Genomic DNA, 17839 nt, shown 5'->3' on the forward strand with positions numbered 1-17839 from the left:
AAATCTCTAGTGTGCATTTACCCTTATGCCAGGCAACACCTAACAGACACTATACTGAGACGAGCCGGCATGTTCATGGCACATTCTTACTGTCTACAGTAGAGTTTCCCAACCAGGGTGCCTCCAGCTGTTACAAAACTACAACTCTCGGCATGCTGAGAGATGTAGTTTTGCAACAGCTGGAGGCACCCTGGTTGGAAAACACTGGTCTACAGTAGTTTTGCAACAACTGGAGGCACTCTGGTTGGAAAACACTGGTCTACAGCACTGGTCTAAAACACTGGTCTACTAAAACAGAGCAAAATCTACTTGTTCCTCATGACGATCAACTTGTCCGCGCCAACTTTCGCTTTTACACTTCCGTTTTTTCCTCCTCGCCCTATAATAGCCATAACTACCTGCTATAATGATACCTTTAAATTTTTCAATAACATATTCTCCGAACCAAATATATATATATATATATATATATATAGTAGAATAAAGTGTCCCGCAGCACTCCAGTAGTGATCAAAATAGGTTTATTACCTCAAGGTAAGATACAACGTTTCGACCGTCACCACGGTCTTTTTCAAGCATAAGCAAGTGACACACTCCTCCCATATTTATATGGGGTACAATATCAAAAGGTGATTGCGCTCAATAAAGAAAAAACATGCAATACAATGGATACTGTGACAATTGCGTGAAAAAAGAACATAATGATACATAAAGAAAATGCATATTTTTAACAAGGCAGTGTAATCAGTGCTGTACAGTATATACAATCTGACATATATCGCATCATGTGTAAGTGACAATTAGTGTACAGGTGTGTGGACATTAAAAGTAATCAGGGGAACATGCCACGAGGTTAAACACTCACCCATCTGTGGTAATGGCGGCCATTCCCTGACGCCGTGTGTGCACACGGCTCTAGGGAATTCCGCAGGCCAGCCAGAGTACAGCCAATCACAAGGGGGCGTCGCGCGTTGCTAGGCAACGACTGTAGCTCGCGGTCCGCGCACACTCACTGTGCTTCCGGATGCCGCGAGGGCCATGACACTTCAGGGAAAGTAGTGTCCTGTTTGGCGCATGTGTATAGATGTGTATTGTTGTCAATGAAACCATGTGTAGTGCGGGCAAAGTTCCCGTACTTAGGCTGTCAATTCAGATGTAATATGATAGTGTGGATGAATGTATATAAGTGACTACGGAAGATGGGAAGTGTGTGTTAGTGTGGTGAAAACAGGAGTGTATGTAGAGAATGATAGGTGTGTAAGTGAATAACCGGAGATAAATGTGCATGAGTGGATGAATCCTTAGTATATAAGGATGTTGGAAATGGAGAATTAAGTGTTAAGGGAAAAATTAAAAATAAAAATAAAATAAGATAAAAAATTGTAAGGAGTGTGATAAGGGGAACTACGGGTATACATGTATAAGTGTGAGGATGGTGACAGGGTGTGGCTGTGAAGGCAAGCAGTGTGAAGCACCTGCACAGTATATACATAGGCACATGATTATGTACATGCACGTATGTATACACATGCATCAGTGTATAGCTGTGTTTATGTAGACTTGTCAGTTAATCTGGCTCACATAGAGATGTATACAGAGGAGTAAAATAAACGTAGATGAGAGCAATTTCAGTCTTGGTTGGCTGCACTCGGGTGGTGAGGGTTTAGAACTGGTAGAGTGGTCAGATAGATGATGGTCAGTGGTGTTTGATCGACGTGTCCCCTGATCATCTGCATAAAAACAAAACAAGAATAATTAGCATGTTGAAAGAAGAACACGGTATAGAATTGATCATAAGATTCATATACAGTGAATGATAGATGAGTTAATATGCTCAGTATGTGTGTCACAATTTATATATACATTCAAATTCAACTGGCAGGTCAAATCATCGGGATAATTTGTAGATACCTGTGGTTACAGTGAAATCTACGTTAAGTCCATGGGGGCGTAATGTGCCCAACTCATGGATCCAACGTAATTCGCACCTTTTGAGTATGCTAACTCGGTCGCCGCCTTTCTTTGATATGGGAACATGATCTAGCAAAGTAAATCTGAGGTCATTTTCATGATGTCCAGATTCCGTAAAATGTTTAGCTACGGGTAAGTCCAGACGCTTCTTACGAATTGAGTACCTATGTTGGTTGAACCTCGTTCGGAACTCCAATGTAGTTTCGCCTACATATAGCAGCTGGCAAGGGCATGTAAGAACATACACCACAAATTCAGATGTACAGGTCAGGTACCATCTTATCCTGTACTGTCTGTTCGTGGTTGGGTGTTTAAAGTGTGGGCCCTTGTCCATGCGGGTGCAGTTAATGCAGTTCCGACATGGGTAGCTGCCTTTATTTTGTACAGTGAGGTATCTTTGTTGGCCCCCTAAACTTGTAGAGACATCTGTTTGCACAAGTTTGTCTCTCAAGTTCGGGGGGCGCCGGTAAGCCATAATGGGGTTGTTTTGGAATTCCTCCACTTGTGGAAAACTGTCTCGGAGGATATGCCAGTGTCGTTTAATAATTCTGGCAATTGTTGTGGATCTGTCACAGTATGTTGACACAAAACTAATGCGTTTGTTGGATTGAGCTACTTTTGTCTGGTGCAATAGTGACTGTCGTCTGAGAGTAAGTGTCTCCTGTTTGCTTCTCTCAACCAATGATTTGGGGTATCCCCTCTGTATGAAATTCTTGGCCATTTTGTCGAGTGCAGGTTCTACCCTTTCGTCAAGGCTAACTATCCGTCGTGCTCTGAGCATCTGGCTTTTGGGTAGGGATCTAACCATGGGGCGAGGATGGTGACTGTTGTAGCGTAACATGGAGTTGCTGTCAGTGGGCTTGGTATAGAGGTCTGTATGTAGTTTACCATCTTGTGAGATGACTAATGTGTCTAAGAACTGGACTGCTTCTGTAGAGTGAGTGAGAGTGAATTTTATATGATCATTAATATTGTTGAGGAATGTCAGAAATTCGTGTAGTTGAATGACCGTGCCTGTCCAGACGAGGAAGATATCATCTATGTATCGCCACCATGCCAGTACATGACTGGCATGGTGGGATACATAGACAGACCCCTCCTCAATCTCTGCCATGACCAAATTGGCGTAGCTGGGCGCCACGTTGGTCCCCATAGCGGTCCCAGCTGTTTGTAGGTAGAATTTGTCATTGAATAGAAAGTAGTTACATTGTAAGACTAATTCAAGAAGTTGGATAATGAATTAAGTTTGCACGGGAGAAAAATCTGTAGAGATCGTTCTGCGAATGGTCTGGATGCCTAGCTCGTGTGTAATTGAGGTGTAGAGACTGGTGACATCTAGGGATACCAATATACTGTTTTTTGGAAGTGTGACTTGTTCGATTTTTTTGAGGAAATCCGAGGTGTCCTGGATGTAGGATTTGGCCCTGTGTACATAAGGACGTCCTTATGTACACAGGGCCAAATCCTACATCCAGGACACCTCGGATTTCCTCAAAAAAATCGAACAAGTCACACTTCCAAAAAACAGTATATTGGTATCCCTAGATGTCACCAGTCTCTACACCTCAATTCCACACGAGCTAGGCATCCAGACCATTCGCAGAACGATCTCTACAGATTTTTCTCCCGTGCAAACTTCATTCATTATCCAACTTCTTGAATTAGTCTTACAATGTAACTACTTTCTATTCAATGACAAATTCTACCTACAAACAGCTGGGACCGCTATGGGGACCAACGTGGCGCCCAGCTACGCCAATTTGGTCATGGCAGAGATTGAGGAGGGGTCTGTCTATGTATCCCACCATGCCAGTCATGTACTTGCATGGTGGCGATACATAGATGATATCTTCCTCGTCTGGACAGGCACGGTCATTCAACTACACGAATTTCTGACATTCCTCAACAATATTAATGATCATATAAAATTCACTCTCACTCACTCTACAGAAGCAGTCCAGTTCTTAGACACATTAGTCATCTCACAAGATGGTAAACTACATACAGACCTCTATACCAAGCCCACTGACAGCAACTCCATGTTACGCTACAACAGTCACCATCCTCGCCCCATGGTTAGATCCCTACCCAAAAGCCAGATGCTCAGAGCACGACGGATAGTTAGCCTTGACGAAAGGGTAGAACCTGCACTCGACAAAATGGCCAAGAATTTAATACACCCAGGGGATACCCCCAAATCATTGGTTGAGAGAAGCAAACAGGAGACACTTACTCTCAGACGACAGTCACTATTGCACCAGACAAAAGTAGCTCAATCCAACAAACGCATTCGTTTTGTGTCAACATACTGTGACAGATCCACAACAATTGCCAGAATTATTAAACGACACTGGCATATCCTCCAAGACAGTTTTCCACAAGTGGAGGAATTCCAAAACAACCCCATTATGGCTTACCGGCGCCCCCCGAACTTGAGAGACAAACTTGTGAAAACAGATGTCTCTACAAGTTTAGGGGGCCAACAAAGATACCTCACTGTACAAAATAAAGGCAGCTACCCATGTCGGAACTGCATTAACTGCACCCGCATGGACAAGGGCCCACACTTTAAACACCCAACCACGAACAGACAGTACAGGATAAGATGGTACCTGACCTGTACATCTGAATTTGTGGTGTATGTTCTTACATGCCCTTGCCAGCTGCTATATGTAGGCGAAACTACATTGGAGTTCCGAACGAGGTTCAACCAACATAGGTACTCAATTCGTAAGAAGCGTCTGGACTTACCCGTAGCTAAACATTTTACGGAATCTGGACATCATGAAAATGACCTCAGATTTACTTTGCTAGATCATGTTCCCATATCAAAGAAAGGCGGCGACCGAGTTAGCATACTCAAAAGGTGCGAATTACGTTGGATCCATGAGTTGGGCACATTACGCCCCCATGGACTTAACGTAGATTTCACTGTAACCACAGGTATCTACAAATTATCCCGATGATTTGACCTGCCAGTTGAACTTGAATGTATATATAAATTGTGACACACATACTGAGCATATTAACTCATCTATCATTCACTGTATATGAATCTTATGATCAATTCTATACCGTGTTCTTCTTTCAACATGCTAATTATTCTTGTTTTGTTTTTATGCAGATGATCAGGGGACACGTCGATCAAACACCACTGACCATCATCTATCTGACCACTCTACCAGTTCTAAACCCTCACCACCCGAGTGCAGCCAACCAAGACTGAAATTGCTCTCATCTACGTTTATTTTACTCCTCTGTATACATCTCTATGTGAGCCAGATTAACTGACAAGTCTACATAAACACAGCTATACACTGATGCATGTGTATACATACGTGCATGTACATAATCATGTGCCTATGTATATACTGTGCAGGTGCTTCACACTGCTTGCCTTCACAGCCACACCCTGTCACCATCCTCACACTTATACATGTATACCCGTAGTTCCCCTTATCACACTCCTTACAATTTTTTATCTTATTTTATTTTTATTTTTAATTTTTCCCTTAACACTTAATTCTCCATTTCCAACATCCTTATATACTAAGGATTCATCCACTCATGCACATTTATCTCCGGTTATTCACTTACACACCTATCATTCTCTACATACACTCCTGTTTTCACCACACTAACACACACTTCCCATCTTCCGTAGTCACTTATATACATTCATCCACACTATCATATTACATCTGAATTGACAGCCTAAGTACGGGAACTTTGCCCGCACTACACATGGTTTCATTGACAACAATACACATCTATACACATGCGCCAAACAGGACACTACTTTCCCTGAAGTGTCATGGCCCTCGCGGCATCCGGAAGCACAGTGAGTGTGCGCGGACCGCGAGCTACAGTCGTTGCCTAGCAACGCGCGATGCCCCCTTGTGATTGGCTGTACTCCGGCTGGCCTGCGGAATTCCCTAGAGCCGTGTGCACACACGGCGACAGGGAATGGCCGCCATTACCACAGATGGGTGAGTGTTTGACCTCGTGGCATGTTCCCCTGATTACTTTTAATGTCCACACACCTGTACACTAATTGTCACTTACACATGATGCGATATATGTCAGATTGTATATACTGTACAGCACTGATTACACTGCCTTGTTAAAAATATGCATTTTCTTTATGTATCATTATGTTCGTTTTTCACGCAATTGTCACAGTATCCATTGTATTGCATGTTTTTTCTTTATTGAGCGCAATCACATTTTGATATTGTACCCCATATAAATATGGGAGGAGTGTGTCACTTGCTTATGCTTGAAAAAGACCGTGGTGACGGTCGAAACGTTGTATCTTACCTTGAGGTAATAAACCTATTTTGATCACTACTGGAGTGCTGCGGGACACTTTATTCTACTATACATCACTGCTGCTGCCAGTGACCCGGGCTGCGATTGGGCCTGCTTGCACCCGCTACACCTCTGCATCCCTGGTGAGCTGCTCCTCCTTGCTATCTGGATATATATATATATATATATATATATATATAAAATAGGTGAAGTGAAATTGAAATAGTAAAAGATAATTTTGCTGATTTGGTGGTTTTCTTTTCTAAGCCATTTACCTTGTGGTTGAGATAACATGTTGTTTTGATACTTTAGGCTGCCTGATTACAGCAATATCAGATTTGTATAGTTTCCGTCATGTTTTACTAATTTTAAAAAAATTCTGAACTTTTTCAAATTTTTTTAATTGCTATTTGTTTTTTACCCCTATAGCTTTATTTTTTTATTTTTTTCTGCATACCAGGCTGTATGAGGGCTAATTTTTTGTGCCATTATTTGTTTTTGTATCAGTACCATTTTGGTATTGATCTGACTTTTTAATCGCTTTTTAACTTTTTTTTTCTGGGATATTATAAAAATTGCAATTCTGTGGTTTGGTATTTTTTACATTTACCGTACGGGATACATAATGTTATATTTTAATAGTTCGTACAATTACGCATGAAGCGATACCAAATATGTTTATTTTTATTATGTTTACATGTTTTTATATAGGAAAAGGGGGTGATTTGAACTTTTAACATGGAAGGGGTTAATGTGTGTCTTTTAAACTTTTATTAAAACTTTTTTTTATTTTTTACTCTTTATTAGACTTTTAAGAGGAATCATTAGATTCCTCATACAGATCAATAGAATTCTGTTGAACTCCATTGATCTGTGTGCTCTGTGATCCATTGATAGAGCCTGGTCCAGCCAGGATCTATCAATGACAGAGCCACAGGACAGCAGGGAAGCAGAGGTAAGCCTCCCCCCCCTTTGATCACGCTGCGGGGAATGGGTGGATCCACCCCACTAGCCCACCAGGGAGCATTCACACATCCCATTAGACGCTGCTGTAAGCTTTGGGTTAATAGCCAGCCGCGGTGATCGCCACATGCTGGCTATTAGCGGCGGCCCCTGGCTACTGAGAACAGCCGGGGGCTGCAGAGTATGGAGCAGGCAGGAGTCAGGAGCCCGCTCCATACAGACTGCTGAGCGCCGCCATGCTTGTTAGGTCCGGCCCTGCTTGCCGGAAGCCGGGCTAAGGGCTAGAAAAATTCACCTGCCCGGCACCCGGAACTGCTTGTCCCCGGCATCGGGCGATAGGAATTCCACATTCCTGAAGTAAATTTAGTACTGGAACCCCCAAACTGGTCAGTTACAATAAGGGATAAGCACATCATTGTCTACTGGATTAGTTTAGTGATGGGGGCAGGACATGTCCCATATAAGGTATAGAGAGAGAGAGACATCTGGGGAGCTGCCTGCATCCTCCAAAAAAAAAACAGGAACCTGGGATGGTAGAAGTGGATCCAAATGGAGAGCAAGTCCGACTGCTAAAAATAATGGGGGAGATTTATCAAAACCTGTGCAGAGGAAAAGTTATCCAGTTGGCCTTAGCAACCAATCAGAGCGCTTGAGTTATTTTTCACAGGCCTTCCTAAAAATGAAAGAAGCGATCTGATTGGTTTCTATGGGCAACTGGGCAGCTTTTCCTCTGCACAGGTTTTGATAAATCTCCCCCAATGCTTTTATGGTGCTAACCCGCAGAAGCAATGTAGCCGAAATTACAGACCACAAGATAATAAATAGAACCGTTTTATTGCTAAAGGACAGTGGCCAGGGGTTTTATTATTTATTATCTTCTGGTCCGTAATTTGGCTACAGTTCGCATTGTTTCTGTGGGTTAGTGCCATAAAAGCCTAGTTTTTGCAGTTGGACTTGCCCTTCAATTTGGATTTGTACATAGCGGGAAATACAGAGTGGGCCATTTTTATGGATACAATGATTGGTGATATTAACTTCCTATCTGTGGCACATTAGTATATGTGAGGGGGGAAACTTTTCAAGATGGGTGGTGACCATGGAGGCCATTTTGAAGTCGGCCATTTTGAATCCAACTTTAGTTTTTTTAATAGGAAGAGGGTCATGTGACATCAAACTTATTGGGAATTTCATGAGAAAAACAATGATGTGCTGGGTTTTAACATAACTTTATTCTTTCACGAGTTATTTACAAGTTTCTGACCACTTATAAAATGTGTTCAATGTGCTGCCCATTGTGTTGGATTGTCAATGCAACCCTCTTCTCCCACTCTTCACACACTGATAGAAATCCCACAGGAGAAATGCTAGCACAGGCTTCCAGTATCCGTAGTTTCAGGTGCTGCACATCTCATATCTTCACAGCATAGACAATTGCCTTCAGATGACCCCAAAGATAAGTCTAAGGGGGTCAGATCGGGAGACCTTGGGGGCCATTCAACTGGCCCACGACGACCAATCCACTTTCCAGGAAACGTTTCATCTAGGAATGCTCGGACCTGAAACACATAATGTGGTGGTACACCATCTTGCTGGAAAAACTCAGGGAACGTGCCAGCTTCAGTGCATAAAGAGGAAAACACATCAAAGTGGATTGGTCATCGTGGGCCAGTTGAATGGCCCCCAAGGTCCCCCAGTGTGAACATACCCTTAGGGTCTAATCACATGTCCAGTATCCTGTACAGATTTGAAGCTGTGTCATTTAGTTTACATCTGCAGCATCTAATATTGTACAGGATTCTGTACGTATGAATACAAAATCTGTAGCAGACCCCATTGAAGTCAATATAATCTGCTGCAGAAACTTTGCTGCCAAAAATCTTTTGCGAGAGAGCCCGTTCTGGTTTAAACTCGCAGCAGGATACGCGCTGCTATCTCGCAATGTGAATGAACCCTAAGGCTATGTTCACACTGGGAAATTTCTGTGATTCTGCTAAAATTTGCTGCAGTTTTGTGGATTATGCGCAGAATTTATAGTCTATAGGGCGGTGCTCGGTAATGTTTGAAACCAAAAGATGGATGCACATGTGAACACAGCCATAGGCCATATGTTGCATCTGTATTACATCAGTTTTGGAAGTCTATAGACAATGAGTAAAATACAGATGCTTCCGTATTTGATCCATATTGCATCAGGATTTCATCTGTATTGTCTGTTTTTCAAAGTGTAGTTACATTTCCTACCTTGAATACAGTATTACTGTAAACAAAAATGGATGACATACTAATGACAGTTCATTGATACTTTATGCGTATTTTAGATCTGTATTACAGATGTCAATGGGGGAGATTTATCAAGACCTGTCCAGTTGGAAAGTTGCTGAGTTGACCATAGCAACCAATCCGATCGCTTCTTTCATTTTGCAGAGGCCTTTTCAGAAATGAAAGAAGCGATCTGATTGGTTGCTATGGGTAACTGGGCAACTTTCCAAGAACTTTCCTCTCATAGAATTCTATAGGTATTAAAGGGGTACTCCGCTGCTCAGTGTTTGGAACAAAATGTTCCAAATGCTTAGAGCCGGGAGCTTGTGACGTCATAGCCCTGCCCCTCATGACTTCACACCCCGCCCCCTCAATGCAAGTCTATGGGAGTCGTATTTCCCGCTGCTGCCATAAATTTTGCGCAGCATGAAATACGCTGCGTATACACCAAGTGGGAATGCACCCTAAAAGTTTTTTCTGGATTTTTTCTTAATTAAGGGTGAATCCTTAGGATGGGTCATCATTATCTAGTCAGTGGGGGTCTGACACCCAGCCATTTAGCTGACAACTCTGTACATTGTGAAGTGACTGTGCTGGGTTAGTGCAGCTCAGCTTTCAATGAAATAAATGTTTGCTTTAATATATATATTTATATGTATATACATTTTTTTTACTGTATATTCGGCACTGGCTAACAGCTGTCTAGTGGTGGTGCTGGACCCCCACTGACTATCCTTTCCTATCAGTAATCTGTGTGTAGTAGAGTATAGACAATAGATGTTTGTACATATGCCTATACGTAAAGGAGGCTATAGGTAAAGAACAGCACAAAGCTAGTTCAGAATCTGTAACCAATAAACGGAGGTTAAGAATCATATAAACTGTACCCATCTGTAGAATAATTATGAGTGCTAGCCTTAGATTGCGGCTGCAGATCCTTCTCTGTTATATAATATCTGAAAGGTCAAAATGAACTCTGTACTAAGCTGAAACTTTATCCTGAATATTGTTATTTATCCGCGAAGTAATACGATTTTCCTTATGCAACTAGAGAAAGAGGCTTCAAATACACCTACCCCCGGCATCTCCACCTATTGCCTCCAGGTAACCCTCGCCCTCTAATTACCTTTTTACACATAATTTTCCTTGCACTAAGGCTGCATTCACACCACGTTTTTGCAATACAGTTCCCGTATCAGGTTTTTGATGAAAAACGGATTCCTCAAAACCTGACTAAACTGTATCAAAACGTGTGTACAAATCTTAACCCGTATACAGTTAAAAACCGTATACGGTTTAAAAAAGGATGTCCGGTTGCATCCGGTTTTTAAGAAACAAACGTATACGCTTTTAACTTTTCACTCCAGTGTTACGCCGAGCGCTCCGGGTCCCCGCTCCTCCCCGGAGCGCTCACGGCGCCTCTCTCCCTGCAGCGCCCCGGTCAGTCCCGCTGACCGGGAGCGCTGCACTGACATGGCCGTTGGGGATGCGATTCGCACAGCGGGACGCGCCCGCTCGCGAATCGCATCCCAAGTCACTTACCCGTCCCGGTCCCCTGCTGTCATGTGCTGGCGCGCGCGGCTCCGCTCTCTAGGGCGCGCGCGCGCCAGCTCTCTGAGACTTAAAGGGCCAGTGCACCAATGATTGGTGCCTGGCCCAATCACCTTGATTAGTTTCCACCTGTGCACTCCCTACTTATACCTCACTTCCCCTGCACTCCCTTGCCGGATCTTGTTGCCCTTGTGCCAGAGAAAGCCTTTCCTTGTGTGTTCCTAGCCAGTGTTCCAGACCTCCTGCCGTTGCCCCTGACTACGATCCTTGCTGCCTGCCCTGACCTTCTGCTACGTCCGACCTTGCTCTTGCCTTATCCCTTGTACCGTGCCTATCTCAGCAGTCAGAGAGGTTGAGCCGTTGCCGGTGGATACGACCTGGTTGCTACCGCCGCTGCAAGACCATCCCGCTTTGCGGCGGGCTCTGGTGAAAACCAGTAGCTACTTAGAACCGGTCCACCGACACGGTCCACGCCAAACCCTCTCTGACACAGAGGATCCACCTCCAGCCTGCCGAATCGTGACATCCATTATGAATAGAGTATCACTTGTTTGATTGAAATTCCAAGAAATAAACTGTGCAAAGTCAAAAACTGGATGGATCCATACACACATACAGTTCTGTACGGTTCCCATTGACTTCCATGTTAAAAAAAAAAATGTAAACGGTTTAATACAGTTTTTCACCCGGACCAAAAACCGTGGTAGACTACGGTTTTGGGTACGGGAAAAAAAACTGACAAAACCGTATAGGATGCAAAACGGACACAACCTGATGCATCTTTTAGCATACGGTTTCCAATGCAAAGTCAATGCATACGGTTTCAATACGGTTCCGTACGGTTTTCACATAGAAAACTTATACGGGAACTGTATTGCAAAAACGTGGTGTGAATGCAGCCTTAGACTGGCTGAGGCTGTAGGTTGACCCTTTAAAACTTAGCCTACCTACTGGAGCTTTTATTCAAATGAAGCTGCCTTTACACCTGAATTTGATTGGCACAGCATGGCCAAAGTCCTATCTGATAGCTTGCATGTATGAACGATCAGGACAAAAGATGCCAGACTATTCTGGCAGTACTGCTGAGTTTAAAGGGGCACTCTGGTGGAAAGTATTTTTATTTTTAAATCAACTGATGCCAAAAAGTTAAACAGATTTGTAAATTACTTCTATTAAAAAATCTTAATCCTTCCAATACTTATTAGCTGCTGTATACTACAGAGGAAATTATTTTCTTTTTGGATTTCTTTTCTGTCTGTCCACAGTGCTCTCTGCTGTCACCTCTGTCCAGAGCAGGAGAGGTTTGCCATGGGGATTTTCTCCTGCTCTGGACAGTTTCTGACATGAACAGAGGTGTCAGCACTGTGATCAGACAAAAAAGAAATCCAAAAAAGAAAAGAATTTCCTCTGTAGTATATAGTTGCTAATAAGTACTGGAAGGATTATGATTTTTTAATAGAAGTAATTTACAAATCTGTTTAACGTTCTGGCACCAGTTGATTTGAAAAAAAAAAAAGTTTTTCTCTATCGGCTCCATTGGGGGACACAGACCGTGGGTGTATCTTGCTGTCTCTAGGAGGTGTGACACTATGGTAATAAAAAAAAGTCAGCTCCTCCCAGCAGGATACACTCGCCTTCAGGCTCTGAGCTAGTCAGTTTAAGCTTAGTGTCTGAAGGAGGTGGTTGTAGTCTGGATTGCTCCAGACCAGGTCTTCTGTTTTTTATTTTCCTAGTATAGGGACGTGTTAGTTTTTTATTCCTTTCTTTTCCATTTTCGGGTGAGGACTCAGGAACTGCAGTTCACTGTTTCCCCATTGCGAGTAAGGGGGCACAGACATTGCGTATATGCGCTGTTAACCCCCTCTCGCCAACGGTCAGCGTCTGGGTGGTACCTCATGGGTCCGGGTCCCCCTTTTTTCTCTGCTCACCTCGCTCGCGCATAGCAGCCAGGCGTGATGCAGGGACAACAAAGCTGACTGAAGACTTCACTGAAGACTCCATTAGGTAAGATCTTCTGACTGAGGTAAGTACTTTCCCCCTTTTTCCCATAGGTATGGACTCGCAACCTCTGGAGACCCCCCTGTTTTGGCCCACCTTCAATGTATGGGGCTTGATTTTACAGGGGCTGCACTTATGCTGGGGGAGCAGCGACATGAGGCTGCAGCCCCTGCAGCTTCTGCGCCGGCTTACTTTCGCCAGCAGCCGCTGCCGGCGTTCTGGCCGCCCGCTCTGTTCCCCCCAGCGCATATACAGCTAGGCAGGTGCGCTCGGGACAAGGAGCGGGCGCCATGACAGTTCTTCTTCGGGCGTCTGGGGCTCCGCCCACTGGGCTGGGAGCTCTCAGAGGCGCGAAGCAGCGTCCTATCAGCTCTGTGGGCTTGATTTTCTTGGGTATGAGTTAGTTACTGTGTGCCTTGTTCCAGGCACGCCCCTCCCTCCCGATTGGCTGGCTTGTTAGGTCTCTCTGGCTGCACGGAGCTAGTTCTCCTCACTGCAGCTGCCAAGGGACACAGATCTGGGTGAGAAAGTGCCTGTCTTCTTTTTTACCCCATTATGTCCATACCCAGTGCTGTTCCTCCCTCTAATCAGAAACCTGGGAGTTCAGTGACTTACTATACCTGTAAGCACTGTCATACCAAGATGCCTTGCTCTGCTGAGCCCGCTTGCTCTGCCTGCTCCGCTGCTCGCCCAGACCCTCTGATGCCCATCCGCTCCCGGTGGGTTCAGCCGCCCCTTCGGCTTGGGTTTCTTCCCTGACCCAGTATATGGCTGACTTGACCCAAGTCTCCCGTTCGGTGGCTGAGGCCTCCCGGGAAATGGTGTCCGCCTTGAAGGGGTCTTCCCGGCGCAGGACCTCTGAGAGGGCCCGCTCTTCGTCCCCTCATACTTCACGCTCTCACAAGCGTGCTATGGGTGCCTCGTTGGACTCTTCCATTGGGTCTTTGGATAGATGTGAGCGTTCCCCTCGTGGGTCCCGCCCCCCCCAATCATCTGGGCACAAACGTCACTCTTCCAGAGGACGTACTCGGAGTCGCCGCTCCGCCACACCAGAGCCGCGTACCCGGTCTGGATCGCCCCCCTCCAGGACTACCTCTACTCACTCACATTCCCCTGGTGGACGAGGCTTCCGAACCGGCATCTGACCCAGAGGACTGCTCGGACTCAATTGCTACGGTGAACTCATTGGTGACAGCCATAAGAGACACCTTTCACTTGGAGGACCCAGGATCTTCGGATGTCAATCCAGGAGTATCCTTTCATCGTACTAAGCCAGCACCTCAAAGGTTCAGCTCTCACGCTGACTTTGACGACATTCTGGAACCCGCATGGAAACATCCAAGCAAGAGATTCCCGGGAGTCAAGACAATTCAAGAGGGTTATCCATTTGACAAGGACTTTGTCGCTAAGGTGGCTTCCCCTCCCTCAGTGGATCCACCAATCTCCCGGATCTCTAAGGTGACTACACTGCCTCTGGCAGATGCCGCTGCCTTCAAGGATCCCGCGGACAAGAAGGTGGAATCTTTAGCAAAGTTCGCTTCTGAAGCAGCTGGCTCTTCTCTTCTTCCCATCTTTGCCTCGACATGGGTCTCCAAGGCCCTGTCAGAGTGGTGCCAACAGCTCCATCAGGATATCTTAGCGGGATCCTCCCCTGAGGACCTATCTGCTTTGGCTCTCCGATGCGCCAAGGCTGGGGACTTTCTATGCGCAGCTTCCATGCATTCAGCCCGTTGTTCTGCCTTTGCTGTGGGTCACCTAGCAGCCCTGACGTCAGTGCCAGTTAAGCGCCGAAGCCCCGCCCGTGCCAGTTACAGGAAGATTTCAACAGATAATAAAACTACAATTGCGAGAGAACGGCGTCGCAGATCCGAACAAGGTAGGGCTCATTTTAATCAGCGTCTCCCGTACTATCCACAAGTACCCGTGGATAGTGCGGGAGAAAACAAGTAACAGTTTTCCTTTAAATGGGCACTGTCAGATACAAAAACTTTTGATATTTTGTAAAGCATGCAAAACCAATAGATTATGCAATTGCTTTCATAGAAAACTTTCACTATTTCATACTGAAAAAGCCAGTCAAACAACTGCCCCTCATGCCTGCTTGGACACATACTAGTCCTGCTGTGTCCATGCATCATCACCTACGTCATGGACACACTTCCTTGATTGACAGCTGTGAGCACAGGGCTCAATGCTGGAGGAAAAATCCTCCCACTGTCAGCTTGTGTCCCGATACGGTCAGTGAGGACAAGCTGGAAGTTGAAGATTTGCTAATGCTAGGGGAGATGTGAGCAGACAGTATACTGAGGGAGGGGGCGGAGACCTGCACAGTGAGGCCACGCCCCCTCCCTTTGAGAGGAATTCAGACTAGTGAGCTAAATTAAAAGTGTAATAAAAAAATTAATAAAGGTGCTAGACAATTTGATGTACATGGTCAGGATTAGGTACTGAGTGATATATTAAAACAAATGTTTTTTGTTGGATCTGACGGGTACGCTTTAGCAGACATACAGACATGGACAAAATTACTGGTACCCTTCCATTAACCCCTTAAGGACGCAGGGTTTTTCAGTTTTTGCATTTTTGTTTTTTCCTCCTTACCTTTTAAAAATCATAACCCTTTCAATTTTCCACCTAAAAATCCATATTATGGCTTCTTTTTTGCGTCACCAATTCTACTTTGCAGTGACATTAGTCATTTTACCCAAAAATCAACGGCGAAATGGAAAAAAAATAATTGTGCGACAAAATCGAAGAAAAAACGCCATTTTGTAACTTTTGGGGGCTTCCGTTTTTACGCAGTGCATATTTTGGTAAAAATGACACCTTATCTTTATTCTGTAGGTCAATATGAGGGCTTAATTTTTGCGCCGTGATCTGAAGTTTTTATCGGTCCCATTTTTGTTTTGATCAGACTTTTTGATCACATTTTATTCATTTTTTAATGGTATGAAAAGTGACCAAAAATAAGCTTTTTTGGACTTTGGAATTTTTTTTACGTGTATGCCATTGACCGTGTGGTTTAATTAATGATATATTTTTATAGTTCGGACATTTACACACGCTGCGATAACACATATGTTTGTTTTTATTTACACTATTTTATTTTTTTAATGGGAAAAGGGGGGTGATTCAAACTTTTATTAGGGAAGGGGTTAAATGACCTTTATTAACACTTTTTTTTTACATTTTTTTTGCAGTGTTATAGGTCCCATAGAGACCTATAACACTGCACACACTGATCTCTCATGCTGATCACTGGTGTGTATTAACACGCCTGTGATCAGTGTTATCGGCGCTTGACTGCTCCTGCCTGGATCTCAGGCACGGAGCAGTCATTCGTCGATCGGACACCGAGGAGGCAGGTAAGGTCCCTCCCGGTGTCCTGTAAGCTGTTCGGGACGCCGCGATTTCACCGCAGCGGTCCCGAACAGCCCGACTGAGCAGCCGGGATACTTTAGCTTCAGACGTGATGGTCAGCTTTGATCGCCGCGTCTGAAGGGTTAATACAGGTCATCACCGCGATCGGTGATGTCCTGTACTAGCCGCGGGTCCCGGCCGTTGATGGCCGCCGGGACCGACCCGATATGACGTGGGGTCACTGCGTGACCCCGCGGCATATCGTGGGAGCCGACGGAGGACGTAAATATACGTCCTTCATCATTAAAGGGGTACTCCGGTCGAAAACTTTAAAAAAAAAATTTTTTAAATCAACTTGTGGCAGAAAGTTAAACAGACTTGTAAATTACTTCTATTTAAAAATCTTAATCCTTCCAGTACTTATCAGCTGCTATATACTCAAGAGGAAGTTGAGTACTTCTCAGTCTGACCACAGTGCTCTCTGCTGATACCTCTGTCAGTATCCAGAACTGTCCAGAGTAGAAACAAATCCCCATAGCAAACTCTCCTGCTCCAAACAGTTCCTGACATGGACAGAGGTGTCATCAGAGAGCACTGCGGTCAGACAGTAAAGAACAACTCAACTTCCTGTAGAGCATACAGCAGCTGATAAGTACTGGATAACCCAACAGCAGTGACTGTCTGACTAGGACCTGCTCTGTACCTGCTATGTGCTTGAGGTATAGGACCTCATGTGACCAGTACATGTGGGCAGAATAATACACCAAGGGGCTAGTAACGGCCCCTGTGCACCACATTACCTAATTTGCATATTTGGAATTTTAGCCATAACTCAGGAATAGGGCCAAATAGGAAAAAAGAAGTAAACAGCATTGGAATCAGCGTCACCCGCAATGTCCCTATACCAGCAGCTTAGTGTGGTAACAGATTCCTTATAAATAAGGGGTGCTGGCATTGTGAACACAATATTTGGGTAGACTTGACACAAGCAGTCCACCCCAGCTCCTTCTTTAGTGCATTCATATCTGTCCAGATAGCAAAGTAATAAAAGACAAATGACATTCCTCCCGATTATGGCTACCATTTCAAAGCGGTGCATGAATGTTTAAAAAGGAAGAAAATACTGTAGATGTTTTTTTAATAAGTACAAATAAAACAAAAACTACCCCTTTCATTCTTTTTGTAATGAAAAGTTCGGGGCCAAATAAAAAAATGCTGCAAGTGGCATTTTCCTTTACGAAGTCTGGACACGTCCGGCATTACAAATGACATTCTGAATGCCAGAAATGACCCGAGTGATTACAGTGGGATCTGTTTTAGCATCAGCTTTCCCCTTGCATGGTAGAAAAACAGAAACATCACCGGATCACCACATATATGGGAATGAACCCTAAGAATGTTTTTGAAAAAAGAGAAGTGTCATAAA

The 17839-nt window shown here is 44.4% G+C and overlaps 1 protein-coding gene across 3 annotated transcripts in view; it reads left to right on the top strand.

The window, feature by feature from the left end:
• The window catches only part of LOC130369365 (putative tetratricopeptide repeat protein 41), a 75724-nt gene that overhangs the window by 1895 nt on the left and 55990 nt on the right, over positions 1-17839 (top strand). The window contains exon 1 of one of the 3 annotated variants that reach the window (XM_056574533.1): positions 10556-10608. The exons of the other annotated variants lie outside the window; for them this stretch is intronic. The gene's annotated coding sequence lies outside the window, so the exon portion shown is untranslated. Of the gene's footprint in view, positions 1-10555; positions 10609-17839 lie in introns of those variants that run through there. 3 annotated transcript variants of the gene reach the window in all.

Source organism: Hyla sarda, chromosome 4, assembly GCF_029499605.1.
Source record: "Hyla sarda isolate aHylSar1 chromosome 4, aHylSar1.hap1, whole genome shotgun sequence".
Classification (NCBI taxonomy): domain Eukaryota; kingdom Metazoa; phylum Chordata; class Amphibia; order Anura; family Hylidae; genus Hyla; species Hyla sarda.